The sequence below is a fragment of the Bison bison genome, unplaced genomic scaffold (assembly GCF_000754665.1).
Source record: "Bison bison bison isolate TAMUID 2011002044 unplaced genomic scaffold, Bison_UMD1.0 scf7180017864139, whole genome shotgun sequence".
In the NCBI taxonomy this organism is placed as follows: domain Eukaryota; kingdom Metazoa; phylum Chordata; class Mammalia; order Artiodactyla; family Bovidae; genus Bison; species Bison bison.
The window spans coordinates 6,672,578-6,682,709 of NW_011494711.1; positions in this window are offsets into that span (position 1 = coordinate 6,672,578).

Consider the following 10,132-nt stretch of genomic DNA (forward strand, 5'->3'; position numbering starts at 1 on the left):
GGATACCATATGAGGCTGTTCATGGAAACATGCAGGCCTGACAGGTCGAAAGGAGTTCAGATTTTACTCAACGCAAATGGGAAGCCAAAGAAAAGATTTAAGAAGAGTGGCAGATTGATCCATTTTATGCTTAAAATATGTTTTTTTGGCAACTGTGTAAAGAATGGATTGAAAGGGACAGTGGAAGATTCTATAGTTAAGAGGCAATTGCAGCAGTTCAGAATAGAAGGGTGGTAACTTATTCTAAGGTGGTAGCAGTAAAAAGTGCTCAATATATTTCACTCATCCCGAAGTCTTCCAGGCTTCCGGGCTCAAAGGGACACAAAGACCATCAAATGCAAATGAATAACTAGGAGAGTTCAGGTCCCTTCTTAATGTTTCTGAGGACCACCAAAGAGGAAGTTACATTTTCCTGGTGGTTCCTCACCACTTGTCCCTGGTCTCTGCTCTAGACACAACACTTGATCCCTTATCGACGTCTGCAGGATGCCCCAGCCTGTCCCAATCAATCCTTCTCTTGATTCCTTAAAGCAGTGTTAATTCAAGTCTAAGGAAGCTGCAAAGCTCCACTAAGACACAGGAAAGGGTAACAAGAAACTGGAGCACCAAAGAAAAGCAACCTTCACTTTATTATCTACCATGCCTGTTGGGAAGAGCACTCTGGTCTTATTGCTTTTTCCCTCTGGTTCCAGGGAGAAAATCGGAAAATCCCATGGCTTCATTTCTCAGAGCAAGCTACTTTTAAACCCACTGTATCCCAATCTCTCCCGTCCAGGTGGGTCTGGACTTTGCCTCTCAGAAGGAGATGGCCCATCAATATCCTTTCCTAATCAAAAGCATAAATTTTCCTCTGTTGAGGATCTTTCATGTGGAAGCATCTGAAATTAGGTTTTAAAATCACATTTTCTTTCCTCCACCCTTGTATGATCTTATTTAATTCTCCTCATGAAGTAGATGTTACACCCATTCATGAAGAAGAAAAGTGAAGCTAAAAGAGGTGGCCGAGAATAATTTGCTCCAAATCCTACAACCAATCAGGGATGGAGAGAAGACTGAAAACTGAATCCAGCTAAAACCCTGCCTGGCCATCAGCAGCCTACACCACCTCCTGGCAGAGATGGGGCCCAAGGGCAAGGTCATTTTTCTCCTCAAAGCACCAATACCTGCTCCCCTCCCTTTTGGGAATCCACTTTTTGCCTAGACATCTAGAGAGTCAAGGATACATCTTGCAGAATCCGTTATGTCTTTCCTCCGTGAGTGGAGAAAACAATCAGAAAATGGGCAGAAGGAGGTAACTATGTAGATAAGAGGCCAGGAAAATCAAGAAATGGACACCTTATAGCCTTGGCTTTTTTTTTTTAATTACAAAGCAAGGTTATCTGCTGAGCTCGGGCTAAGGAAGGTAAGGAAAATGGTGGAGACCCTAGCTGTCCACTGAGGTGCTACAATACCTCACATGGGCGAGGAAAGGGGGCAGCTACTGTGTGTGGATTTAGGTACTTCAGGATGCACTCTGTACAAAATGGGATTCCCATCTGTTAGTTATTATCATATCTACCATACTCAGGTAAGGGTATTCCACTGTTAAGAGATAAAAATTTCACCTTAACCAATGGAAAGCCATTTTAATACCAAGCACTTTGGAAAGTTCCTGGTGTTAGCAAGGGGTCCAGGGATTAGTTATTCAAAGTTAGTTATTAATATATTGTTGTTTTGAATAGGAAGTTCTCTCAGAAATTCCTCTCATATCCTATACTATAAGCAACTGTGTCAACATTTGTTCCTTAACTCTAAGACTTTCCCTTTTCTAAAATTATTCCTTGGTCTAAAGAAGGCACTTTTGAAAACTGCATTTTTGGATTATCACGTCCCAGAATCTTGTTTAGAGGCAAATGTTTTCTCATATAAATTCTCTTGACCCTCTCTTGAACCTTCCCCAGATCCTCTGCATGGAGTTGTTGGGTCAGGGGCTGTCACAGACACCACGAGAATTGGGCCTCAGCCTTTGGGGGAAATGACGCCTTTGTATTACATGAGAGGAAAACTTTGTTTTTGGAGACTTCCCCCAACACTGAATCTTGCCTTGGCTTTTGCAAAACCATATCCAAACTTTTAGAAAAAATTCACAATAGCATTGTTTGGTATTGTTTTCACATTCTCTCATCTCCCTATACCTATTGTTTTTATCTATTTCTGTTGCACCCTGAGACAGCAAAGCTGAGAACATTCATTTGCATAAACAATTCAATGTCACTCTAAAATAGAGATCCATACTACTATACTGTCATGAACCATTTAGGAACTGTTTTATTTCAGAAAGTAGGGACAGAGTATGTTTGATTGAATAACTACAAATGTATCCTTCAGTTCAGTTCAGTCACTCAGTCATGTCCAACTCTTTGTGACTCCATGAATTGCAGCACGCCAGGCCTCCCTGTCCATCACCAACTCCCGGAGTTCACTCAGACTCACATCCATCGAGTCAGTGATGCCATCCAGCCATCTCATCCTCTGTCGTCCCCTTCTCCTCCTGCCCCCAATCCCTCCCAGTATCAGAGTCTTTTCCAATGAGTCAGCTCTTCACATCAGGTGGCCAAAGTACTGGAGTTTCAGCTTTAGCATCATTCCTTCCAATGAACACCCAGGACTAATCTCCTTTAGAATGGACTGGTTGGATCTCCTTGCAGTCCAAGGGACTCTCAAGAGTCTTCTCCAACACCACAGTTCAAAAGCATCAATTCTGTGGCGCTCAGCTTTCTTCACAGTCCAACTCTCCTTAGTTTTGTCTTATTTACAGTAAGATTGAAAATTCACCCCACAGTTACAAGGCCTTAGGTGATGTGGCCTCTCACTACCTCTCAGATCTCATCTCCCATTCAAACCTTGTGGATTCTACATCCTACAAACATCTTGAACACACAAGTTTTCCTATGAATCTAAAACCTCTTTAGCCATCTATTTTGGCTCACCTTCTTATCCTGACTCCACAATACAATCCACATATATTGCACTACTTTTGTCCTCCGAATAGGCCATATACTTCTATACCTCCTCATCTTTCACAAGCTTTCTCTGCCCCAAATCACTTTCTTTTCCACCTGGTTTACTTAGACTCTTAAAACAAGCTCAAACGTCCCTCCCTCCCCAAAGCTTTTCTTGACCTCTCTCCCAGTCTGAATTAACTGAGTTAAATGTATTCTTTATGGCCATACTGTTGTCAACTTGTCAAAGTGTGCTACATGACAGAGGGTTGTTGTCTACAAATCCCACTATTCCCAAGGTTTGTGATACAGTGATGACCAGGAAGCAGCTTTCCAGCCAGGGACTGTATTTCCCAGCCTCCCTTGCATCCTGAGGTGGCCATGTGACCAGTTTTTGCCAATGGAATGTGAGCAGAAATGAGGCATGCCACTTTTAGGGCTGAAACAGTTTAAGAAGCAGACATACCTCCTCCACTGTCTGTTCCTTCTTCAATCTTGACGCAATTGACAGTAAGGCCCAGGGGATGGGTAGCCACAAGATGGAAGGACCTGGCCATTAAAATGGAACACCTGCCTTGGACAATTATGGGAGAAATAAACAACTTCAAGGAATCTCTTATTTTGTTGTAAGGAAAAGTTGTTTTTTTAAAAAAGTATTGGTTTACAGGTAAACAGTAAATCTGTAGAAAATTAGTCAATTGATTTCAGCACCATTTGATCATTTTATGGGACTTTTGGTTCTTGAATACTGGAAGATTCAATGGGCTTATTTAGGTTGGTGCCAGTTTTTGGAGTAGAAAGTATAAAGGTCTGGACAACTAGAAAATCTCTCAATACATGTTAAAGTTCAACTCAGAGCTGTTCCCTACCAACTTACTTTTTAAACAATATCTTTAGTAAATTTTAATACTATTTTTGGCAAGAGGACTAGGAATTCAAGAAACACATGCATAGAGAACATTAATTTAAATGCATAATCACTAGTAAACATCTATTTTAAATGTTGTCACTGTTCTGCTAAATCTTTTAAAAATGATATTTGGTCTACTAGTACTTCTGTGATAAAGTAACTGATTAGTATTAAATAACTTGAATGGCAATTCTGAAAGAAATATTAGCTAAAACATTATCCTAGACTTCAGGAAGGAATAAAGTTTCAAGCTGAAACCAGGAGAACCTTCCAAACATTTGTTTGTTTGAAGTCTGAAAGAAAGAAACATACATACTGGTAACAAAAATGGGAGAGAGGGAACAGAAAGGGAAGGCTATTCTATTTAAGGAGGTTGTTACTTTACGGCCCAAGAGTACTGAATCAATGGTACTGAAATTTCAGAGAATTGAAGAAGGAAGAGGTGAGTAATAGGAAGATAAGTTTTTCTGACAGACACATCACATTTCAGACACCTGAACAATCACATAGGCAGCATACGTCTGTAGGTGCCACGAGTCTAAATAGAAAGTAAATTGTCAGGAATAGACAGGGAGGTTTGGTAAAACCCTGAATGACTTAGAGTAGCAGAGTGGTGGTGTATCTGGAGGAACTCCCACAATATAGGGTAAAAAAGAAGTCAGTAGGCACACATATAAAAAAATATCCCAAAGAAGAACCAAACTATATAACTGATACATAATAAAAGGGATAGATCTCTTTTATTTCTGGCATAGATTTATTTCTTATAGATCTTGGGCCAGAAACCTTACAACTAGAAACAGAAATTCTTACATGTGTATGTTAGATGTTTCTAACACTGCCTAAGTTATTTGCTTGTAAGTCTTCCCCATGAGAGTAAGCAACCTGTGAACATACGTGGCTTCATTCATTCTCTGTGTCTCTGTCTCCTAGCACCATTTCTAAAACATGGTAAGTACTCAGGTATCTGTTGAATTTCATTTTGCTACTATATACAGAAAGATGCACTTTTGGACACCAGAGAAGGGGAGTGAAGAGATACATATGGTGTCAAAAAATCACTTGTAGCTAAAATATTGTCCTAGAAAACTCAGTTCAGTTCAGTTCAGTCGCTCAGTCATGTCTGACTCTTCGTGACCCCATGAATCGCAGCACGCCAGGCCTCCCTGTCCATCACCAACTCCCGGAGTTCACTCAGACTCACGTCCATCGAGTCGCTGATGCCATCCAGCCATCTCATCCTCCGTCGTGCCCTTCTCCTCCTGCCCCCAATCCCTCCCTAGGAAAACTAGCTATACACTTTACAGATTTGGGGCCAGGTTGTTGGTCACTGAATGCTACTCACTTCATTTGTGTTTCCTTTGAGCCAAGGAGGATGGGAATTCTGACTCCTTGCTTTCATGCCGTTGGGATTGTGCACTTACATGCCTGTCAGCCTTGCTCTGAGGAAACAAATAACTAATAAACATCGCTGAAACATACTTAACTGTCTCAGATGAGATTAGTAATGTAGGTTTAAATTCTAGCCACCTATATTTTCTTCCTGTCAGCCTTTCCCGAATTCCTAATGTGGGCTATGCAAGCTGGCTTGGTTGCACTTGGAAGACACACACACACACACACACACACACACACACCCCACACGCACGCACACGCGCGCACACACACACACACCCCCTACACACACACAGGTTTCCTTTGACTTTAATGCATAGACTCCCAGCTCATTTCCTTTAGAACACTGCCCCTGAATTGCTAATTACTTCACGGTCTTTTTTTAAGTACACTTTCCTCCTAGACTGACAGAGCCAGCTGCAGCATTGTACTGTCTATGGAAATGATATCATCAGTACTCTGTCCTTGAATAAGACCACAATCATTACATGTGGCTCTTTTTCAGAGAGCAGGAACCGAATATACGCTTGTTTACAGCAACAGTGCTCACTAAGTTATCATGTTGGCACCCTATCAGCTAGCAACTTGAAATCAAAAGAAAAGTTGGCATGAAATACCTGAATCCTCTTTTAAAGTAACAGTCATTTTAATACAGTACTACTGTTTAAAATGTTAGCTTGATATATTTTCTCATATTCAAATTCAGCACATGAATTCTGATAAGTCAGCTGAAAATTATATTTTGCTTATAGTCATTATTCATTAGATATATTTCTTATACTTCTCTATTTCAATTTTACATCAAAATTATAACATACTGTTTAATTACAATAAATTTGGTACTAATTACAAAATTTAATAATTATTAAATAAAAATTTTAATAGTTATAACTAAGTCATTTTTATACCTGGCATAAAAGTTAGACTGCATTCCTGCAATCCCATTCCTTATAGAGAGCATCTATTAATCACTTTATGTATCAGCTTTGCTTTTTCATGGATGGGCTCTTACATGTATTCATTTTTAGGGGTAGCAAATAATTTTGTCTGAATTAAATGAATTTGTTATTTAATCAAATGATAATACAAAAATAAAATATTTGAGAGCCATACTACCATGAAAAATGTATAAACATCTTTTATTAAAGTAATATTACCATCTGGCAAATATTAGTGAAGCATTCCATTAAACTATAAATAATTTTAATTTGGTTCTCATTAAAAACAAAAACAGGCAATTTTATAATCTGAAACAAAGATTTCATATTTTCTTAAATGATTCTCTAAAATATATCTTTTGTACAGTCAAAATGTTAACACTATTTACAAAAAGACTATTAAATATTTAAAATTTATTTCTATCTTTAGTAAATCAATCTTTTCATTTTGTCAATTATTTTCATACTTTCAAAAAGTAAACACATTAATAAATTCTAAATAAATGTACAATTTTAATTAAGTTGGAAATTAATTTTTAATTATACTTCTCCCCCTTTTTTTCACCTAGTAAATATGGGAACTTGCAGAAATAAAACATCAATTTTACCTGTTTTCATTTGACATTCCACAGAATATCACTTAAGGAAAAAGAGTTCCATTGCTAAAACGACTCTGAAAAGTAAGGAAGTTGAGGTCTTAGAAAGTGTGTATGTGGTAGATCTAAGTTTATAGCCCAGGTTGTAGCTCAACCTACTGTTGGGCTTACTGTTGCTGTTGTTGCTAAGTTGTATCCAATTCTTTTGCGACTCCATGGACTGTACCCATGGACTGTACATTGCCTGCCAGGCTCCTCTGTCCATGGGATTTCTCCAACAAGAATATTGGAGTGGTTGCCATTTCCTTTTCTAAGGGATCTTCCTGACCCAGGGATCGGACATGCCTCTACCACTGAGCCACCAGGGAAGCCCACTTGGTTTACCCTACCATCCCACATATACACTACTTCTTCAACCTCCGGCAATGTATCTTTTTTCTAACTTTCACTACATTTTGCTTGTATCTTTTGAAAAATAACCATTTGAATGGGTCTTATCTATGGTCAGGAATCCTTCAAAAGCAGTAAAATACCAACAATAGCTAAAAGAGTAGTTCATGTCTTTATATATACAACGCTTGATGAGAATTCTATCAAAATTAATCAACCATGCAACTGGAATTTGCAAGTCGTATTCTATCAAAATTAATCAACCATGCAACTGGAGTTTGCAAGTGGTATTGTATCTGTGAATTAATTTTACTAATCACCTTGATCTCTCTTCATAATGCCCAAATGCAGTTAAAGAGAAAACAGAGTTGCATCTCATTTACTTATAAATTAGAGACATTTTAGTATTTTTCCTACCCCATTAAGATGATTTTGTAAAAACACAAACAAAAGTGATCCAATGCTGTTTTCTAAGTATTAGTGTAACACACTCAATTTAGATCTGGTGTACAAAAGCATAAAGAGCCAGAAAAATATCAACCATAATGCTGTCATCTTACCACAACCTGTAATACATACTGTTGGATATTATTTTCTTCTCTTTTTCTATGCTTTTTTCCTAATCATGTAGTGGAGACCATACCAAATGTAAAAGTTTGTTCTCACCTGTCACAATCACTAATTATTTCCCCACACTGAAAATCTTCCTTGCAAAAAAAAATTTAATGGCAGCATGTTTCATCTTAGAAATTAACAAATCCCTTAATATACTGGACATTAATGGATGGACCTGGATCTCTTTTTGAATTAACACAGGACTTTCAACACTTTTTACCTTTGAATTGTATTCAATGTATAGCTCAAGTAGGGTCCTACAAAAATACAAAATCTTAAAAACAAAGAAAATGCAGGATATATATTTCAGTAGGTTAAAAAGCCAATATAATGTCCTCTTTGCTGATCCTATCATATTAACTACAAACAGTTTATTGGGGGGAAAAAGGAATAGTCACTATCATCCACATAGGTACATATAAAAATATCCTACAACCATTAGTTATAGTTATTTTTCATCTTCTCCCATCACAAAAATTTTTAATCAGACAAATCATAATGAAAGCCTAATATATCCAACTAAAATTTTTAATTTTTCTGAAACTAATTTAAGATATCACAAAAATAGGTAAAAAGACTAATAACATGGCAAAAGATCACTATACTTTAATATAACTTTCACAATACTTTGGCTACCTGATGCAAAGAGCTGACTCACTGGAAAAGACCCTGATGCTAGGAAAGACCAGGGCAAGAGAAGGGGATGACAGAGGATGAGATAGTTGGATGGCATCATTGATTCAATGGACATGAGTATAAACAATCTCCGGGAGATAGTGAAGGACAGGGAAGTCTGGCGTGCTGCAGTTCATGGGGTCGCAACAAGTCAGACATGACTTTCACACAAAGTGGTAGTAAAATGTACAAAGGAGTTAGAAAATTTATATAATACAAATGCCCAAAAATCTATGAAAATGTTCACTCTCATACCTCAAACATACTAGGAAGGTTTTACTTTTGATTTAGAGATTAGGTAAGAATTTAAAAGCATGAAACAGTAAGTGCTTGAAATATACAAAGATATGTTTCTGCAACTTAAAACTTGTTCACCAAACACATTTTTTTACAAGAGATAATAAGATGGGAATTTCAGTCACACTTGTTAAAGAGTACATTCTATATTATTAAAATGAACCTAAACTTCCTATAAAACAAACTTTAAAAGAAAACAAGATGACTAGCATTAAAAGCTGACAGGTGTAGACAATACATTTGTAGGAAAAAGGATCACCAAGGCATTAGACCAGTAGTCTATGATAGATGATAAAGTATTAGAGCCTTGTGGCTTAGATGGTAAAGAATCTGCCTTCAATGCAGGAGACTCAGGTTCAATCCCTGGGCTGGGAAGATCCCCTGGAGAAGGGAATGGCAACACACTCTAGTACTCTTGATAGAGGATCCTGGCGGCCTACATCCATGGGGTCACAAAGAGTAGGACATGACTGAACAACTTTCACTTTCACTCCCCCACATTAAAAAAAGATCAGCTGGGAGTATCTTTTTTTAGTTTTTTTCCTTTCTATTCTTCCCTCAAAAGTCAATGGTTACATTACAAGAGGATTAACAAGTAAACTTTGCACAATAATTAAAAGTTAAATATTACAGAAAACTTGAGGGTAGAGCAGCTCCATACTGCCCTTAGCCGAGTCAGGGAGAACTAACTAATGAGCTTGTATCACAACCTGAAAACTCCTGGCAAGAGCAGGCCTGTGAACCCCCTGGGAAGAGAGATGAACAGGTTAACAAATCTTACTATAGTATAAGATGTCTTCAGATAGAATTGACCAGGATGTGGGTACTCTTTTGGAAAGATAACTGGGCAATATGTAAATAATGCTTTTTAAAAATCGACACACCTTTACTGGGCAATTCAATTTGTAAAGTGAATAAAAAACAAATTCAAGTATTAATTGTAGTATTTGTAGTAAAAAATAAGGAACAATTTAACAACATTAGAATGGTTAAATAAATAACAATCCAAACAGGCAAACACAATATATTCATTAAAATAATGTCATGTAAGAGATGTTTATAGTACATTGTGAAAAAAATTACAGGGTTTTAAAATTCTGTATTCAGAATACTGACTCAAATTTATACCCATTTCAAAGTGTTGACAGTGGTTTTATTAGAATGATGGAGCAATGAACGAATTTTCCTTTTGCTATTATGTCTCTTTTCTAGTTTTTACTCAAAGAAATCATGCATTTCTTAACTTTTTTACATTCACAAACACTTTTATATACTAAAAAGATAATTACAAAAATTAAAGGGACAAACGGGAAAATCTAATGATCAAAGACTAAT